Source organism: Lathyrus oleraceus, chromosome 6, assembly GCF_024323335.1.
Source record: "Lathyrus oleraceus cultivar Zhongwan6 chromosome 6, CAAS_Psat_ZW6_1.0, whole genome shotgun sequence".
Lineage (NCBI taxonomy): Eukaryota > Viridiplantae > Streptophyta > Magnoliopsida > Fabales > Fabaceae > Lathyrus > Lathyrus oleraceus.
In genome coordinates this window covers 420,179,083-420,200,844 of record NC_066584.1, presented here as the reverse complement: position 1 = coordinate 420,200,844, position 21,762 = coordinate 420,179,083, and the positions used below count along the sequence as shown (strand labels likewise).

The following is a 21,762-nucleotide window of genomic DNA, read 5'->3' as shown; positions in this document are numbered from 1 at the left end:
ACATTAACCACATCATAAGGGTTGTCAATTACAGCCACCTCCTTTCCTTTTTTACCTTCATTATGACCCTCGATTTAAAATGTATATTGATCCAACAACTATTGGAAGCAACCTTTCAACACTTTAATGATATCTTCATCAACAAGGTTTACTAAGATCAAACCATTATTCAACAATTGTGCCCCTATTGCAGCAATAGAGGTTTGAATATCTTCCACCTTCCTGAAATCACTATTCATAGAGTTCCTCTATGACACTTACGGATGCTCCTCCGTGAGTAGACATAGGGTTATTCTTGATATTTGGACCTCTTGGAGAGAAATTAACAACTTTAGCCTCAACCAGATCTTGCACATGATTCTAAAAAGCATAACAGTTTTCTATGGTATGTCCTGGTGCACCCATGTGAAACTCACAACGGGTATTAGCATCATACCCAAGAGGACAGGGGAAAGTTATTGTCCTTAAGTCCATTAAAGTCAACAATCCTTTTTTCTGCAGGTACAGAAATATATAGCTATAAGGCACGGGAAAAGGGTCAAGCTGCCTTCGTGGTGGTATTGGTTTGAACGGTTATTGTGGAGGGGCATTCTATTGTTGTCATGGTTGTGGAGTTTATTGTTGATAAACCTTTTGTTGTTGTATTGGTTGTTGGTATGGTATAGGTACTATAGCAATGACTTAGGCGTAAGGAATTTGTGGCTTACCCCTATACCCTTTTTAGATGGCATTTATATCACCTTCCTTTTTCTTCTAGAGGGCTCCATAATACTTCTTCGGTATGTTGGATGCTTCAACAGTGCCCTGAATTTTACCATCCTTCAAACCTTTCTCGATTTGATCTCCAATTGTTACCAAATGAGCAAAGTCTGATGCCGCATTTCTCACCAACCTATCAAATAAGGGGTCCTTCAAACTATCTAAGAATATTCCATTCATTTCCTTCTCGGACAATGGAGGTTCCACTTGAGCGGACAATTCTCTCCACCTTTGAGCGTATTCTTTGAATGACTCTTTCTCATTAATTGCCATACCCTGCAATTGCATATGATCAGGTGCCATATCGAGATTATATTTGTATTGATGGAGAAAAGTGTCATCCAAATCTTCCCAACTCCGAATTCAACCTTGTTCTAAGCTCATGTACCATCTTAGAGATGCTCCACTCAAGATGTCTTAAAAACAATGTATGAGTAGCTTATCATTTTTAGTGTGCACAACCATCTTTCTAAAATACATCACCAAATGACTTCTTGGACATGTCTGGCCTTTGTACTTTTTAAAACCAGAAGTTTTGAACTTAGCCAGGATGACCAAATTCAAAACCAATTGCATGTTCATGGCTGCTCAGCCAAATTTATTGTTACCCTCTATATCCTTGACTTTATTCTCCCAAGCACAAAGTCTTTATGCAGCAGGATCCTGAAGAACTTTTGGTTTTGGTGGATTAGGTATGTTAAAAGCATCATCTTGGTCATCTTCGTCAACCTCAAACCCATGTTGAGCAGATGCATCAGAAGGTTCCATGTGATCTTCATTTCCCAAGGGTATATGAAGAGGGACTCCTCTAGCATGGGTAAAACTATCATATTGATTGGCCAAGCCTGAGGTGCTCACCTGACTTGCAATCCTCTTAGCGTCAACTTCTATTTTAGTAGCTCTCTTCCTATGAGCAATTTCCACCATAGTATCGAGCAACTAATCCATCTTTTCCTGGATAGCGGTGATATATGTCCTCATGATGACCTGATTGGCCTTAACCTGTTCCAACATCATCCTGTAGTTGTTGCACGTCTTGTATAGGTGTTGATTAGTCAGCGTTACTGGATAAAGCGTAGAAGGTGGTGTAAGTTTTTTTATTTTTTGGTGAATGATATGCATGGGGATGCAAATGATATGCGTGTTACTTTTATTTTCAGGGAATCGTTCAAAATTATTAGTTGTTTAGTTTTTCATAAAGGTAAGAAATATAAAGACAAGATAGTAATGAAACAACTTAAACATCATTCATTCAAGTAAGTATTACAAAGGCTGAAAAGCCTTAAGTTAAATACATCCCAAATAATGAAAAAGTACAAAAAGGCGAAAATCAGACTACAGGCTTCCTCACTTTGAGCTCTTCCAACTCCTTTTTGAATCTTTTCAACATTTATCTGTATAGAAATATGAAGCTAACCACAGCAAGATGAGTGTCGTCTTCGTCCAATTCTTCTGTTGCATCCCTTAGTTTTCATGGCATATCTTTTGCTGCTCAGTTGTATAATTATACCAATCCGTTGAGCCTTGCATGGTACTTATCCCTATCCCCTTTTAAAAAGTCATTGGTTATTTTGAATTATTCATAACCTTCAATCACATGCTCTATTTCCTTTAGCCATATCAAGTTATCTTGATACAAAGCCTCTAACTGGTTCTTTTAATAACTGGAAGACTCCTTAGTACCCCTTACTTCTTGACACTTTTCCTCCCAAATTCTGGGTGTAACTCGAGAAGCTTCATTGGCTATCTCTTTGAGTCAGTGCTCTCATTATACCCCAGATTTTGAGTGACAAAGTGAAATCGTAAGTTCTTTTATCTGAGGTCCGAGTGTGTCTCTTATTGTCTTATTCTCCTTGGTAGCAAGATAACACCAATGCTCATTCTTTTGACATTCACTCTAGACCTACTTCAACTGATCTTTAACGGTATCCAAACAATGGTCTTCTTGCTCTATACCCACTTTGACTTTTTTTCCTCTTATGCTCTTCTTTGTCAACCTTTTCCTTATTTTCCTGAAGCTATGCATTCTTCCTCTTAAGTTCCCATTTTATCTTATTTTTCTCATTCCTGAGTTGTTGAAGATTCAACTGCAACTCTTCATTTTCAACCCCCAATCTTGTCATGGTAGCTTTGAGTTCCTTAGCTTCTTCAATAGGGATGTGAGTGGGTTTAGGATCTTGAAGAGGCATATATGCCTTAATAATGAAAGGCATCTTGATCACTTTCACCATTTCCCTTACCCATTGTAAGTAAGGTTCTTTGGTGACTTCATTCATAATCCCAAGTTAGCTTTTCCTTTTCGGTTAACATTTTTCCAGGCTTCTTTGATCCTTTTGAACAGGCTAGGATTCTGAACCCCTAAGTCAAGTAGTAGAAAAGTTTCCAAAGAACTCGGATCAGGAGGACCCTTCATTGGGTACCCAAGTTGTCTTACTGATAAAACTGGATTGGAATTGATACAACCCTGGGTCCCAATGAGTGGTAGGTTGGGGAAGTCCCCACAGCTGAACATGATCTCCTTGGCAACATACTCTCTAGAATACCAGGAAAGGTCACAAGATCGGAGTGATCCCAATTTCTAAGTCCAACTAGCATCTTTCTGCATCACAAAAGGTCTTGTCTTCGGAAGATGTTCCAAAAACCATTGGTACAAAAGAGGAGCATAACAAGCAATCATTCCCTTCTTCTTTTCATGTCTATAACTTAGGTAGTAATAAACAGCTTCCAAGAGGGTGGGCACAAGGTTATCTGTAAGGAATAAATTGATGGCAATCACGTCAATGAAACCATCCATATTTGGGGATAGAATGATTCCATAAATAGTCAAGGCAATTGTAGCATAGCAAGCTTCCTAACTTTCTGCATTCAAGAGAGTATAAACTCTTTTCAGGAGAAACTTGAGTGAGAACCCTTTGGTATTTCCTTTGACTCCTATTGGAGGTAACTTCTTTCTTATCCGTGTGAAGGGCTTTAGCAATGACTTCATGCTTCAAAGATTCATCCACCCCCATAAACAATGACTTGTTCTTCATGGGAATTCCGACGAGACGCTCAAACTCTTCCAACATTGGTGCTAACTAGAAATTTTAGAATGTGAAACACCTCAAGGGTGGGTCATTGAATTGGGCCAAAGTCACAAGTGTCGTATGGTCTACCTTATGATTCAACAGGCCAAGAATGTTTCCATAGTTCTTCCCAAAGTTTACTATGTATACCAGATGCATTTGAGAAACTAAGTCACGTAGACTGCTCAAATCAGGCTCTTTGAACTTGAAAGAATAAGTGCTTCTCTTGTTTGATTCCATGCCTCCTGAATTCCTACAACTTATGATTCTTAGATTCATTGGAAACAAAAAATATGTATTTTATGTCATGAGTATGCAATATTTTTATGCATGGTTTTAGAATCACAGGTATAAGTAAGTTCACAACATTGGCTATGATAACATGTATCTCTAATTATTGGAACCCCATGGGTAGGCACTAAAGTTGGTAGGTTCCCAAAGTCATGGATCCTTTTTGAGAATATCATCACCATGACGAAGGCTCGTCTGACAATAAAACCCTCAAAATAATCTCATCTAGGTGAGGTCTTCATATCTTACCAACAAGGAAGGATCCTTGTGGGACTCTACTACATAACCATCGAGTCCAAAGTTTTAAAAATGATCTCGGAGTCATAGATCGAGGTTGGAAATATTATTGTAAGGTAGTAATACATCCAAGGGATCTTATCTAATTGAGGCCTTCATATTAACCCAACAAGTTTGAAGTCTCGTAGGTTAATACTACACAACCACCGGAGATGGAACAATTTTAAAAGGTCCCTTTAGTCAATGGTTCAACTTGAAACATTATTTTCGTGACGAAGGCTCATCGGACAATAATATCTCAAGAGAATATAGTCTATGCGAGGTCTTCGTATCGTCCCAACAAGGAAGGATTCTTATGGGCCTCTACTACATAATCACCATCTTAATCCTATGGTTTTTCTCAGACTCGGGTAGATAGCCTATCTCACAAAATGTCAATTGTAGCGGTAAATTCATGACCGTCAAGCTATGGATAAGCTTAACGTCAATAAAACCAGAGTCGCCACCGCGCTTTTATTGTTTCCAAAGGAAAAGGGAAAATTACGAACAAAACCCAAAGAGAAGAATTTTTCAAATCAAAACTAATAAAATGTCAGAGATTACAGGTAAGGGGGTTGGTTCCACAGAGGGAAGGTGTTAGCACCCAAAGTGTCTTTGGTACTCCTAGGGAGCCATTTTTATGTGTGCATATGTGTTTGGTATAAAATATGTTTGAGAAAAATATAGTGTGGGGATGAGAAAAGAATTCATTAATTATATTTTTGTGTTTGACAAGACCTTCGGACTTATGCCTACGTACCAACTTATAAAATGATGGATCAAAACCTCGTAGTTCGTGGTAAAAATTTCAAAGTGGGTGAATTGCTTTTAACAAAAATTCAAAAATTCAATTGAGGAGGGCACAAAGGGCCAAAGGTTTGAATGGAGTTGTTAGTTCTTTTTGTCTTTTGAAATTTTAAGTCAATATGACTAGATTTATTTCAAGTTTGATTTAAGAAAGAGTTTGAAAATTCAATGGCATAAGGCCAAAGCTTCTAATCATTGAAACAATGTCTAAGTTTGAAATCACAAGCAAAGAAAGTTTTTGAAAAGGGGGAGAGATTTTGAAATTTAATAAGTGGGAGGAGATGAAGAGACTATCCTAAGCATAAAGTTAAAAGTTGAGGGTTGAAAAGATCTGACCAATGGGATGCAATCTAGCAGACAAGAATGTCATATGGAAACCCATTTTCCCTTGGACTTTGAATCAATCAATAATCAACAAGCAAATAGAAAATCCAATCATCAAGAAAAGCAAGACATCAAATAAAGATAGCCACATCCAAACAAGAAAATCCCATAGCTAACAGTCTTCTTTGTCTTCTCATGTATCAGATGAAATATTCCTTGATCAACTTAGAATAAAGCATCAACCACAAGACCAAGATGACAATTAGCACTAAGACAAAGTAGCAGATGAATTCAAATAAATCCACAGGCTTGCATCAGATGAAGGCTCAGTTCATAATAACATGGTTTCAAAATGTTGGCATTGGCCAAGTCCTTTTTGCACAGGGAATGTTTCCTAATCCTAAGTCCAAAAGTTCAGATCAAGATCAACAGTCCACCAAACATTTTTTAGGGTTTTTGTTGTTTATTAAGTATTTTAAGGTCCTAAGACCACAAACAAAATCAAACTGCATAAACAATATATATAATCACAAGATATGGCTCAAATGAGCAAAGTAAAATGGCATAAACATAAACAAGTTAAATGAAATGTAAATGGCAATGACTGAAAATTAAATTGCATAAAGTAAATGACTTGAAAGTAAAGAAATATTAACAAGAGTTAGTCAATGTTAGTTAAGTGTTAGTGATGTTTTTATTTTTAATTGATTAAGTCATTCTTTGGAGAACACTCAATCATCCATTCATAAGCATGGATCCTTTAACCAAGACATCTTCCATACGAAGGAAAAAAGGCTAAGTTTCCACACAATACCATGAAGGATGGGAGACTTACAATCTCACTTACTAGAATGTTATGCCTTTTAGGGTCAAATTTAGCTCTATGTTAAGCAATCGTAATTGCACTTATGTAGAAGTTTCAACTATCTAAGGTCGGGGAATAAAAATTTAGGTGTTAATGCATGTTAGAGATTTGGTATACTGAACCAAACTCCTAAAACATACCACACACTAAAAGAAAAGATCAAGAGGGATGGACCTATCTCATCCATACTTGTATTGGTTCATCTAACACAAGGTCATTAATGAACCAATTAGCCTTAGGACATTTGAGATTTCATTGGTCAATGAAAGAAATGGGAAAGAATAGGAATGGATATGAGGGGGGGGGGGGGGGAAGTGAGAGAAACACAAATTGGTCATGGGAGGAATTTTATCAAATTAAAATCATTCATTCATTTTGGGAGATGAAATGTACATTTCATCAATTCCCTAAATCCAACTATTTTAATCCAACAAAACTCAAATCAACCTTGACCAATGACCAAACAAATAGTCAAACATCACAAGACCATAAAAATATCTCAACATAATTTTTACACATTTAATCAATTAAAAATCAAATTAAAAATGCATTAAAATACAATTTAATTTGGTCAAAACCTAAAACCTCTTCAAAACATGAAATAAATGGCCAAGACATTTATCCTAGGTCAAACAAAATCAAAGGACCTTAGACAAAAAAATTCATGATTTTTGAAAAGTCAGAAGTATTTTTAAATAATTAAAAATATGTACAAAAACATTTAATTCATGAAAAATATCAAAATTAATCCAAAAAATAATTTTAATTCAGAATATGAAAGAGAAAAGTCTTATATTTTTTGGACTAAAAATGAAATTAATATGAATTAAACAAAATAAAAGGATTAAACATAATATCAGAAATTAAAAAGAAATACAAAAAAACAAGGGCCATCAGAACTCCCTCATTAATTGATGTGGCAGATTTGATGGCCAAAACCGCACATTCCACCAACGCATGAGTCAAACGCATGGCACAGTTTGTAATCAAAACAGAAGGCTAAATTAAAACGTGAGATCATGATCAAACGGCTTTGGACACGCCAACACATCACCGGAGCCCTAGCTCTAGTCTTCTTCTCCGGTGGACCTCACCCGTCTATTTCACCACCAACCATCATGAAAATGAAAAACAAGGACATGGACTTAAAGAAAAAATGCCCAGGAGCTCGAATTTAGCCTCATTTTTCTCCAATTGCAACTATATCAAGAGATGCAGGGATTTGAATTTTGAGGATCATGAACTGAGTCGCTCCGTTTTAACCTCAAAGCAACTCAATCTTGTTGCCTACATTGGTAGGACTTCATCCAACTAAAAATAAAAAAGAATAGTGAATAATTGAGAGAAAATCGAAGAGATGAAAATTCTGAAAAATTACCTTCGAATGAGCTTCAACCTTGCTTGATCTTGATTCCAATTGTCCTTGGCTTTGTTTCAAAAGCATGTAGGAGGTGACTAGGATCAAATAAAGGTTGGGACTCTTGGAGTTTCAATCTAAAAATAGAATGAGATTTGAAGCTCGATTTTCAAATGAAAACCTTCAAGATTATCCTTTAATGGTGAGGGTTTGGATTGTAGGTTCAAAGTTTGGGCATGAGGTCCTCAATTATGAGCCATGAGGGTTGCATTTATAGCCAATGTGATTCATTTCTACACACTTCCAAATTTTATCAAATTTAGCAATTTGCATTGCATGCTTGCATTGGCGTATGATAGGCCTATCAAGTGATGTATTCATGTCCAAAAATGCTTGAGTACAATGCTGAAATCATGACATGTGGCCATGCATTTGAATTTGAAATGTGAAGGTGAAATCCATCCAAATGGTCCTTTGAAAAGAACCCATGCGCAAGTCCTTCATTCTTTGGCCAAATGAGGTGATCTTGGACTTTTTGGAAAGGTGAGATAAAGGTGAACAACTTTCATGTTGAACACTTTTCCAACAGAAGCTTGGATCATGATGTATTTTGAGTTGGAAGTTTGGAAAATCAAACACATTTGAAAATTTTCTAAGTACCAAGTCAAATGTTCACTTCTTCCACCTTGAATAATGTTTGCTATGGACTTCAAATGGAAACAAGTTCCTTCATAAAAAATGTGTCTCTTTCAAACCTCTTCAGTTTGGTCACAAATTTGACCTCATTTGGATCTGTCATGAAGAAGTTATGCATTTTAGAAGTTGAGGAAAATCACTTGTTCAATGGTAATGGCCCAAAATGACCTATAATGTTTCCTATTGGCAAATGCATTTTCAAGTTGAATTTGAACTTCTTCCGAACATAAAAGTTGAAAAGGACATCTTGAATTTAATAATGAAACTTGAATGGATTTCATATCATAAAAATTCAGCAAGTTACGGTCCTTGGAAGTTGACCTCCTAACTAGGGTTCAGACAAAATGACCTATAATCTTTCATCATAAAATATGACTTTCCAAGCAAAACTAGCTCTTTACTTAAACATGAAAGTTGTTTGGAATGTCATAAGGAGTAAATTTAATATTGGAATCATTTGCATATGATAAACACTGTAGGAGATAGGGTCTAGGGAACCCTAGTTTTGATCAGTTGACTTTCTCTAGTTAACCACCATGAACCAACTCGCAAACTTGACATTATCTTGATATTTGAGACTCATGGAGGATCATATATGAATAATATGATGTAATATGAAGACTCACTTTAAATATTTGATCAAATGGTGAATAAACTTGTTGAGGAAGTCACACAAGATACCCAGATGAATTAGGGCTTCAAAGGCAAACAAGCTTCAAACTCTTGATGAATTCTTGATCAAAATTACATGTGAAGACCATGGGGATACATATATGATGTTTAAATTCATTGTGAACCATCTCTTGGTTAATCTCCTTACCTTGAGGGTCTCAAACCCTAGATGTGAGCTTGATGAGGCATTGGTGAACACACACACTACCTACAAAAGCAAAAAACTATACATTGACATATTTTTTGCATTTTGGTTAGTAAATAATGAAAAATAAAGTATGATGCATTAAAATGTGCTTAGTGATCTCTCCCAATACAAACCTAATTAATGAGGGGTAAGGAGAATACCGAGGTGTGATCCCAAAGTCAATGCATATGATGAGATAGCATGAGGGATCTTAGGGTCAAAATTGGGGTCTTAAATCAATGATCAGAGATGCCTAATAGAAAAATAAGAATCAATCAAAAAATCACAAAATATCAATTACAAAAAGACAACAATAACATAATAAAGCAAACAAACAAACAAAGTAAACATTCAAATGCAAATTGAACCAAGTTAGGTTTGACTCTCTCTTGCTTCGAGCGTAGTCCCCAACAGAGTCACCAACTGTCACATCTCGAAAAATATGATTCCTCATGATGATCACGAAAAAAATGTATTTGAATAGAGTCGCTACCGAACTTTATTTATCCAAATGAAGGAATAGGAAAATATTGATAAAACCTTTGAAATTAGAATAATGGTCATCACAACCATATTCTGATTCGGGAGTCGATTACGCAAGGGGAATGTACTAACATCCCTCATGTCCATCGTAATCAATGATAACCTTTTAGTCTAATTTTAGATTTGAATGATAACTAATATTAATTGTTTTCCTTGAGAGATAAAAAGATTGAAAAGATAAAGGAAAGAAAACCTCAAAAGGGGAAAAGAGGAAGTTTTTTATTAGTGTGTTCACCAAGATCTCACAATCTCGTGCCTACGTATCCTTTTAGTAAAATAAGGAAATCAGAGCATTCGTAGTTTGGGGAACTACAGTTTGTTGATGTTTTAATGAACAATTGTTTAGATCGTAATCTAAAGGCTAAATATTGGCTTGTCTACTCCCGGAGGAGACTTAAGCACTAGTTTGTTATGCGCATTAGAAAGGATTGAACAGTGTTCTTATCGAAAAGAGTTTTGATCACACGAAGGTGACAAGTTGGATTAATATGCTGGAAGTTTTATTTGAATGACAATTACTCGGATAGTCGAGTAAGGAAACTCGTATCCAAATAGTCGATGAGAGGAATCGATGGCTCTAGACCATCTCTCTTTTCATCCTTAATTATCAAAGGGTTTGATAATAGTTAAGGTATTTTAAATGGGAGATGAATACTCAAATGGTTGAGTAAAGCAACTCGTATCCAAGTATTTGGTAAAGGGAATAGAAGGCTCTAGACCACTTTCTTTTTCATCTAAGTTATTATAAAAATAAGTTTGCGTATGGTTGAAATTTTTTTGATAAACGACGAATGCTTGAATGACTGAGTAAGACAACTCATATCCTAACATTTGAGGAGAGGAATCGAAGGCTCTAGAACATCTCCCTTTTTGTTTAGTTTTATTATGAAAATGATTTGATTTAATTGGTTTAGAAGGACATGATGCGACTTTGTCCACACCATGGACTTGAAGAATGGATGATTATCCATACTTTCTACAATGGTCTATTGTATAACACTAAGATGAATTTAAGAGTTGCCGCTGGCGGAGCTCTAATGGAAAAACCGTATGACGGAGCTTATGAAATCATAGAGAACATGGCTCAGTATCATTTCCAATGGGGAGGTGAATATGGTGTTGTAGAAAAACCAACTCCGAAAGGCGGAATGTACAAAGTTAATGGCATAGACCACATTAATGCTAAAGTGGATGAGCTTACTAAAAAGATTGAAAGTTGGGCCATAACACCAATAACTATCGTAGCTGCTATAACACCAAACTGTGAATTATGTGGAACCTAAGGGCACACTAATGCTAATTGTCAGTTATCGACCTACCAAATAAACTATGCTCAAGGAAACCCATATTCAAACACTTACAATTCTGGTTGGAGGAACCATCTGAACTTTTCCTATAAAAGTAACAATGCCTTGTTTCCACCAAACCTAACACCTGATATTCAACCTGGCTATCATAAAGGAGCCCTTGTTGCTCCACAAGCACCTAGATAGTCAAATTTGGAGATCATGATGGAAAACTTTATAAATGCCCAAGCTCAACAAAATAAAGAGTTTGCAAAGCAAAATGCTCATACGAGTGAACTGATGAAACAATTTTCAAATAAGTTTGATGCTATGGCTACCCATAACAAAATGTTATAAAACCTAGATCTCCCAAGCATCCCAACAACAAGCCGCAATAGTAGCCCCAGCTGGAGCATTTCTTGGTCAACGACAACCAAACCCAACAAGCCACGCTAACGCTGTCTCACTTCGGGGTGGAACGGAATTAGATGAACCAGTTGACCCCAGAATCTAAAATTCGACCATGTATCAAAATTCTGGTAAGGGATCTGAAAAGGTAAACGAACCAACCAATGATGGAAAAGAAGACGAAAGTGGAGAGGAAAAGGATAAAGAATCACCTTATGTGCCACCGCCACCATACAAACCACCTATACCTTATCCCCAAAGACTTGTTAAATCCGAAAAATAAAGGACAATTCAAGAAATTCGTAGAACTTCTGAAGCAACTTAACATAACCATACCATTCACAAAAGCCATTATGCAAATCCCTCATATGCTAAATTTCATAAATAGATTCTATCCAACATATGCAAATCCCTCATATGCTTACTACAGAGTGTAGTGCTATCATTCAAAACAACATGCCTCCTAAACTAAAAGACCCTGGTAGCTTTTCCATACCATGTGTAGTCGGAAAGTTTATCATAGACAAAGCTCTATGTGATTTAGGAGCCAATGTTAGTTTAGTTCGCTTATCCACATGGGAAAAACTCAATCTAGGAGAATTAAGACCAACAAAGATGTCTCTATAACTAGCTGACCGCTCTATTAAATATCCAATAAGTATGCTACAGAACATTCTCGTTCGCATATGACACTTCTATATTCCAACCGATTATGTAATAATGGATATAAAGGAGGATTCTCACATCCCTATTATTTTAGGAAAACCCTTTTTAGCCATAGCCGGAGCCATAATAGACGTGATGAAAGGAAGGCTAACATTCAAAGTCGGAGAAGAAAAAGTTGAATTTATCTTAGCTAAATTCCTACAATCACCTTCTATATATGATCATGTTGTTTCTTAGACGTCATAAACGAATGTGTGAAAGAAATGGAGAAGGAACCATTTAAGTATACTAAAATACTGAAGATTCCAACACCTCCTATATTCGAAGACGACGATTGGCGTGAGCCATACGTAGATGACAGTCTGAGAGAATGTCTAGCACTAACCCTAAATCCAATACCATGCCCCGAGAAACCCTTAATAGAACTTAAAACACTACCTAAAGATCTAAGGTATGAATTCCTAGATACCGAGCTTGAAAGACCAGTTATAGTCAACGCTGACTTAGGACAGATAGAAATCAAAAAGTTACTCCATGTCTTAAGAAAATATCCAACAACTATAGGCTATAACATCTCCGACTTAAAAGGAATAAGTCCCTCTATAAGTATGCATCACATTATGCTGGAGGAGGACTGTAAAACCTCTAGAGAGCATCAGATAAGAGTAAATCCTATCTTGAGTGATGTAGTCAAAAAGGAGGTACAAAAGCTATTAGAAGTAGGAATCATATACCTGATATCCGACAATAACTGGGTCAACTCGATACATGTCAATCCTAAGAAGGGATGTGTTACTGTTGTTAGTAATGAGAAGGGAGAATCCGTAGCAAAAAAGAACTCAAATTGGATGGAGAATAAGCATAGACTATAGAAAATTAAATAAAGTCACTCGTAAAGATCACTTTCCATTACCCTTCATTGACCAAATGCTAGAACGACTGGCTAAACATTCTCATTTCTGCTATTTAGACGGATACTCAAGATTCTTTCAAATTCATATTCATCCTGATGACCAAGAAAAGACTACTTTCACATGTCCTTATGGCACATTTGCCTATCGATAAATGTCGTTAGGACTGTGTAATGTCCCTGCAACATTTCAAAGATGCATGATGTCAATATTTGTGGATTTTATAGACGACATGATGGAAGTATTTATTGATGACTTCTCTGTTTGTGGGCAAAGCATTGAAGGATGTGTTTTGAACCTAGAAATAGTACTTGAGACATGTGTTAAGGTCAATCTCGTATTAAATTGGGAAAAATGCCATTTCATGGTTCAGCAAGGAATTATACTTAGGCATGTCGTATCCGATCGAGGAATTGAAGTGGATAATGCAAAAATCGAAATTATAGAACATCTTCAACCTCCAAAAACCGTTAGAGAAATTCGCAGTTTCTTAGGACACGCCGGTTTCTACCGACGATTAATTAAGGATTTCTCTAAGATGACAAAACCACTAACGGGCTTATTAATGAAAGACGTTGAATTCATATTCGATGAAGAGTTCTTAAAAGCGTTTGAACATTTGAAATATTCTCTTATCACCGCACCCATTATGAAACCACCTGATTTGAGTAAGCTATTTGAGATAATGTGTGACGCTAGTGATTACGTTGTTGGCGCAGTCTTAGGACAAGGAGAAGATAAAAAGCTTCATGCTATTTATTATGCAAGTAGAACCTTAGATGACGCGCAGATGAACTACGCCACCACATAAAAAGAACTCCTAGCCGTTGTGTTCGCTTTGGATAAATTTCGTTCCTACTTAGTAGGAGTAAATATAATTATATATATCGACCACGCCGCAATAAGATACCTGTTAAGTCAGAAGGATGATAAACCGAGACTTTTAAGATGGATCCTACTTTTACAAGAATTTGATCTAGAGATCAAAGATAAGAAAGGAATCGAGAACGTAGTAGCCAACCATCTCTCTAGGATTGAGGATCTAAAACCTGAACAAGTGCCCATTAATGACAAATTCCCCTACGATCGACTTGTAGCCCAATTAGAAAATGAAAGTGAGACGATCGAATGCTCTTTAATGTATAATGACACAGATACTAATGAAGTTGTGGAATCTATTAGCACCAAGACTGTCTTGCCATGGTATGCTGACTATGCCAACTACTTATCCGTTAAAGTGCTTCCACCATACTTAACATACCAGCAAAAGAAGAAATTTTTCCACGATCGAAAACATTATTATTGGGATGAAGCACTACTTTTCAAGAGAGGCTTCGATGGTATTTTCTTGTCGATGTGTCCCCGAATCGGAAGCACATGATATCATATCCCACTGCCACTATGCATCCTATGAGGGGCATGTAAGCACCTCGAAGACTTGTGCGAAGATATTACAATCTGGCCTTTTTTGGCTTAATCTATGGGAAGATGTCCACATCGCGATTAAAAATTGCGACCGGTGCCAACGCACTGGAATTATCTCTATATGCGATGAGATGGCACTAAAAGGTATCTTAGAACTAGAAGTCTTTAATGTCTAGGGTATAGATTTCATGGGTCCTTTCCCATCTTCTATTGGCAACAAATACATACTCGTTGCAGTTGATTACGTATCAAAATGGATAAAGGCAGTAGCCTCTCCCACTAACAATGCACGAGTAGTGATTAAACTTTTCAAGAATCAAATCTTCCCTAGATTCGGTGTACCAAGACTCGTGATTAGTAACGGAGGATCTCACTTCATTTCCAAAATCTTCAAAAGATTGTTGCTGAAATATGGAGTTCGACACCAGGTAGCAACGCCATATCACCCTAAAACAAGTGGGCAAGTTGATGTTTCCAATTGATAAATCAAACAAATGTTAGAGAAAACCGTTACAACCTCTAGGATAGATTGGTCTGCAAAACTTCATGAAGCTCTATGGGCTTATATGAAGGCTTACAAAACCCTGATAAGAACAACACCATTCAAACTAGTTTATGATAAATCATGTCAGCTTCCTGTGGAACTTGAGCATAAAGCTTATTGGGCCATTAAGACCCTTAACATGAATTACACAGCTCCATGAGAGAAAAGAATTTTAGATATCCATGAACTAGAAGAACTTAGACTAGATGCCTATGAGAATGCCCGTATTTTTAAGGAAAGAACCAAACAGTGGCATGACAAACGAATTACAAGGAGAGAAATCAATGAGGGTGACATAGTCCTTCTATTTAATTCTCAACTCAAATTATTTCCAGGAAAACTTTGTTCTAGATGGTTCGTCCACTTTTGAGGTCACGAGAGTTTTTCAAAGTGGAGTTGTGGAAATAAGGGATAAAACTAATGAACCATTCATTGTAAATGGGCAGCGACTTAAGCACTAACACAATGTAGAAAATAAGGACTTTTGCATGAGGTACAAATTGGAAAAGCTGCCCGCTCTTTCAAAAGATTAGCATAGTTCCAATCGATGTTGAGCTCCCGGCATTAAACGAAACGCTGCGTGGAAGGCAATCCACGACCTTTAATATTTATCTTTTCTTTTTAGTTGTTTTCATTTATTTTATTTTATTTTATTTTATTTTATTTTTATCCCATGTTTGTTTTTAATTTCTTTCTCTTTTCTACTATTATTATTACTATTGCTATTATTATTACTATTACTATTATTAGTACTATCTATTCTAACACTTTCATGCGGTACCTTTTACTAATAGTATAACGTTTATTTACTTTCAGGATAACATAGCTTAGAATAGATTATCACTAACTTAGGAATATGGAGCTTGTTGACAATATGGAGGTTGTATTTAAGAGCGAAAATCAGAGGCACCGTTTTGTCTTGTTAACACATAGGGAAATGGCACTTTCTATTTATCCAGATGGACTGACCCTGACCACCTTAGAAGTAAGAGATAATGTTATGTATCTTTTCAACCAAGTAGGTTGGTATAATTTTGCTGTGAGGAAGAGGTATATCCAATATTGTAGGCTCACCCTTGAATTCATGAGTTCCCTTTATTGTGATTCTAACAGAGGAATAGGATTTGGTAGAGGCCTGGCTACATTTAGTATTTTTGAAAACAAGTACCATTTCACCCATAGTGAGATGGCTGAGTTATTGGAATTTCCTAGTGGCCCTGATGCGTACACCGTTACCCCTACAGACCTAGACCTTGACTTTTTCTGGGGAACCAATACCAGAAATTATCATCCTGAACCTCACACCATTTTTTCCGAAAATTCCACAACCTTGTTATCCGCTACTTTCATAAAATCCTGGCCCATACCTTGGTCGGTAAGGAAGAGAACATCACCGCTGTTTCTAGGGATGAACTTTTTATCTTGTACCGTGCTTCCTAAGGGAGACCAGAGAATGTTGTTTCCTTTATGTTAGCAAACATAACAAAGATTTCCCAAGAAACCCACGGTACTATTATCATTGGTGGGTTAATAACCATGACTGCTGATGCTTTAGGCTTGAGATATTTGTTTAACCGTTTACATGCTTTTGGAGGTATTCGTCCCATGAACCTAAACTTCTATTTCAACTGAGGCATCATTTCCAATTTAGGACCGGCGGAGTTTGAGTTGTTAATTGATAACAAAGTAGTCCGAAATTTTACATTGCCAAACCATGAGAAAACTAATGTCCACAACCGTGATAACTGGTTTTACAACTTAGAGGGTCAAAGTGAGTCTCATACACCTCCTTACAGCTCTTAGCACTATGAGAACTTAGAAGCAATTTCCCTTATGATAATTCACACGCCTCTAGTGCTTATTATGTTGTTCCTCCTGTCGATTTTGACAATGCTATACATGCTCTGCAATCTGAAGTTGATTTCATCAGAGGAGAAGTCAATTCTTTTCGAATGGATCTCCTCGGTTTTATCGATGTTGTTAATGAGTAGTTTGATCATGTTTTCCAACAAGTTCATTCCTTTGAACACTCTCTTAGACCAAAGTGATAGCTAGTATTGATCGATTGTACTAGAGTTTCCGTATTTTCTAGTTTAGTATTTTAATTGTCATCGGTATGTTTCCCTTTGTTGTTAATTTTCAGTTTGTGTTTACTTTACAGTCGATATATCAACATGAACGTGTGTTACTCCTACCTTTAATTAATGTACTTTCCATTTTAGCCAATTATTTTATTTAATCGCTTATTATGTTCATTCTTACAAATTTCATGCTTCTTAATTATAGCTATTAATTTAATTAACTGTTTTATAGCCTTAATATGACTTACCTGCTTTAATCTTTAGAAATTGCCAACTTACGAATTTTAGGTTAATGGCGTTCGCCATTAAGCTAATGGTGTTCACCATTAGCTTCGAATTTAAAAGGCCCAACAATTTAGGCAGACGGCGTTAGCCATATGCCTAATGGAGACCTGCCATATCAGGAAAACAAACTGTTTCCCTCTCTTTTCTTCTCCCTTCTGCACATTTTTCAAAACCCGTCATTCAAATCCCTTGAACTTCCTACTCTAAACATTATTAACTCAAACCATTCAACTCCCAACCATTCCACTTCTTCCTAATCATTATAAATTCATAACCACACACTTTCTATCTTCACAATCCTTTCCATTCACTCTTCTCTTCTTAAAACACCGTAACCTTTTCTTCCTATTCCTTTTTCCTTCATTCAAAATGCCTCCTAGAGCAGTTAGACCAAGAAGAGAGATAAACTATATGGGGATTGCATTCGCCGACGGAATCGATGGAGAGAATCAGAGGAGAAGATACCACAAACTCTTCAAGAGGGACATCTTAGCAACACGGTACCCCGATAATGTTGCTCTTCGTGATTTGGGTTTATCTGATAGTGTCCATTGGATGCTTAATAACTTAGGTATGTCTCAATTTCTTACTTTAACTAGTCCTACATATATTCGACTTACCTACGAGTTCTTAAGCTCTTTTGGGTACACCACCCCAATAGGAGGATCCCGTACCACCGACACTGCACATTTTAGGATCTGTAAGACCCCAATTTTGACCCTAAGATCCCTCATGCAATCTCATCATATGCATTAGCATTGGGATCATGCCTTGGCATCCTCCTGATAACGCGAAACTACATCATATATATGCCTTGATTTACATTAAAAAATCGTACCATTTTCATTTATATTCCGATTATTCCGCAAGTGTTCGAGTTATTTTTGCAGGTATTTCAATTCACATGCTTAAATTAGAAAAGTATAGAAAAGAAAGGAAAAGAAGAAGAAACAGAAGAGAAACAGTAGAAAAACCATAAATTCTGTGCAGGTGACGACCGTCACAAGCCTCGTCACGACCGTCACGTCCTGGTTGTGATGAACGTCATAAGCCCACCACGACCGTCTCAAGGCCAAAGGCAACGTAATGAAATTGTCAACAGAAGTGACCCACACGCCCCATTTTTTTCTCCTCAACCCACTTTCCCATGAATCTCTCACTCAACCAAGTCACCCTTATTTCTCTCAACTATGAAGACCAAATGGATACTATAAAAGGATGGAAGTTGGAAACCTACGGGCACGTTTGTTTTGAGCCTCCCTGAAGCAAACTCTCAAGCTATTTTTTTCTCTGCATTTATTTTCCACAACAATTTTGTTTTCTTTTAATTTTCTTTAGCAACACTGTTTTCTTTTACCGCAATTGGTTTACCGTTCCGTTCAGAGCTTTGATTTTTCCCTTCCCTTTCCGTTTTTCATTTAGCCAAAAGTAGTAGTTTCCTACACTAGGGAACTACTGCAATTTATTTAATTTAGTTTAAGCAATTATTTCGAAGAAGCAGAATCCTACCGACCTGTGGAGGATTGCTCAAGTACTTCAAGATTCGGCATATTCGATTAATCAAAGTTCCATGTTTTTATTAAATTATTATTATTATTGCCTTAATCATGTTTGCCTTATTGTTGGTCTGTTTATGTTCGTTTGTGTTTGCATTAATTAACATGTCCGGCTAAACTACTGATATCGGTATGTAAACAATTTAATTAGACGAGATTTAATAATAATCAGTGTAAACTTCTTTTCTCAAATAATCTTTTTGGATGTGGTTTTTAATTTATATTTAATCAACTTTGTCATGAGAGTGACAAGCTATTTAATATGGTTTTGTCACGAGAGTGGGAAATTAACTAAGGTTAGAACCGACAATCGCGAGAGCGTGAGGGTCGAACTGGATAGTAAAAACTAGGCATTGATTTTAAAAACAGCGAGAGCACTTTTAAAGCAATTAGAACTTATTTACTTTTAAAAAGTATTTTTAGCTTCAAATGGGAGAGCGAGAGCGTACATTCTGACTTAAAAGTATAGTCCGAGTCAACAATCACGAGAGTGTGAGATAAAGCCTTTTAAATGTGTATTTTCTACTAAAAGATATTTGGTAATTAAAATATACACCAGTGACTTATCGAAACTCCGACGATTAATGTGTTGCATACTGATATCCCTCTATTAATATTATCTTAAAACTTGATTTTCTTTAGATTTAATTTTTGTTCAACCAAACCTCTAAAAAGCATCTCCTTAGCTAAACATAGTAACATCGATAACATTAGTTTGACAATCGGTCCCTGTGGGTTCGATATCTTTTAAAACTAAAACGACTAGACTGTGCAGTTGAAGTCAAGTGTCCGATAGACTACATTTTATATACAGTCACGAGACGTATCATGTTTTTGGTGCCGTTGCCGGGGACCTGATTTTGTCAAATAGTGTGATTCTTTCGTTGTGCAGTATAGACTAAAGTAAAAACTAATTTCCTTTCCCTTATTTCCCGATTGTATGCCAAGTACTCGCTCATAAGGCGAAAACTTAGCACCACTAATCGCAGAGTTAGTGTTTCTTATATTTAAGACGCCGAATACTAGAGTACCAATGAAGGTACAATATTCCCGATATCTTCTTTCCTACTACCGAACCAGTTGAAAAACCAACCATGGCTGCAGTAGGACCACTAAATCGTCCTCTTAAGTTCTACACTACCTTGTCCCAACAATAACCTCACAACAACATTGCTGCCCCTGCTATCGATCGAAACGATTTCGAGTTGAAACCCTCATTATTATCAGTTGTCCAACAACATCAATTTGCTGGAAATCCTACGGACGACCCTAATTAACATTTGACCAATTTTGTGCAGTACGCATACACTGTGAAGGCGAATGGTGTATCTCAAGATGCGATAAGACTACGTCGTTTTCCTTTCTCTCTAAGAGACAGAGCTTGGGCTTGGTTGCAATCCTTGTCATCCAAGTTAATTACCACATGGGAAGAACTGAAGAACGTTTTCTTAGCCCAATATTTTCCGCCAAGCAAAATTGCTATGCTGAGAGCTCAAATCAACAGATTTCGACAAAAAGATGAAGAATCTCTCTACGATGCTTGGGAGAGATACAAAGACATGATGAGGATATATCCACATCACGGTCTCGAAGACTGGGTGATCATTCACACATTTTACAACGGGCTTCTGTATAATACAAGACTGATAGTAGACGCTGTCATGGGCGGTGCACTTATGGACAAGTCATACAATGAAGCCTATCAACTCATCGAAAATATGGCCCAAAACCATTGCCAATGGGGAGGTGAAAGAACTCCAGTGGAAAAGTCCCAAGCGAAAGGTGGAATGTACAAAATCAGTAGCCTTGACCACGTCCATGCAAGGTAGATGCCCTTGTTCAAAAGTTAGACAATTTGACCATACCACCCGCAGCCACCGTGGCTACCGTAACTCCAAATTGCGATTTATGTGGGATTCTTGGACACACTGCACCAGAATGTCAGATATTAGCAGGAGTCCCCACTAATCAAGTAAATTATGCATAAGGAAATCCTTATTCGAATACCTACAACCCAGGTTGGAAAAACCATCCCAACTTTTCGTACAAGAACAACAACGCCCTATATGCACCTGGCCAAGCACCCGCTGTTCCACCTGGATATCAAAAGCCAGCTACTAATGCTCCTAACATGCCTAGGAAGTTCAACCTTGAATTAATGATGGAAATCTTCATATCAAAAACCTGACAAAACAACAACTGAGAAGGTAAGTGAATCGAAGGAGAAGAAAGATAATCCCCAAGAGGCCGGAGAGAAATAAAAACCTTATGTGCCTCCACCACCTTATAAACCACCCATTCCGTATCCTCAAAGACTCACAAATTCTAAAACTGCAGGGCAATTTAAGAAATTTGTTGAACTTCTGAAGCAACTGAATATTACAATTCCCTTTACAGAAGCCATCACACAAATGCCCTCATATGCCAAATTTCTTAAAAAGATCCTATCGAATAAGCAAAAGATCGAGGATAACGAAACAGTTACACTTACTGCTGAGTGTAGCGCAATAATCCAAAACAACATGCCTCCCAAACTAAAAGACCCAGGTAGTTTCTCCATACCCTGTGTCATTGGAAAGTTTGTCATAGACAAAGCTCTATCCAACTTAGGAGCCAACATTAGTGTAATGCCCTTAACCATCTGTAAAAGGCTCAACATGGGAGAACTAAGACCAACCAAGATGTGTGTTCAACTAGCTGATCGCTCAATCAAATATCTTGTTGGTATACTAGAGAATTTCCCACTAAGAGTAGGACA

The 21,762-nt window shown here is 36.9% G+C and overlaps 1 non-coding gene across 1 annotated transcript; it reads right to left on the bottom strand.

The window, feature by feature from the left end:
- Positions 1-20,485: 20,485 nt before the first annotated feature.
- LOC127098868 (small nucleolar RNA R71) lies at positions 20,486-20,592 on the bottom strand. Its single transcript, XR_007793552.1, has one exon. It is a non-coding gene; the product is annotated as a small nucleolar RNA R71 (small nucleolar RNA).
- Between the last annotated feature and the right edge of the window lie 1,170 nt (positions 20,593-21,762).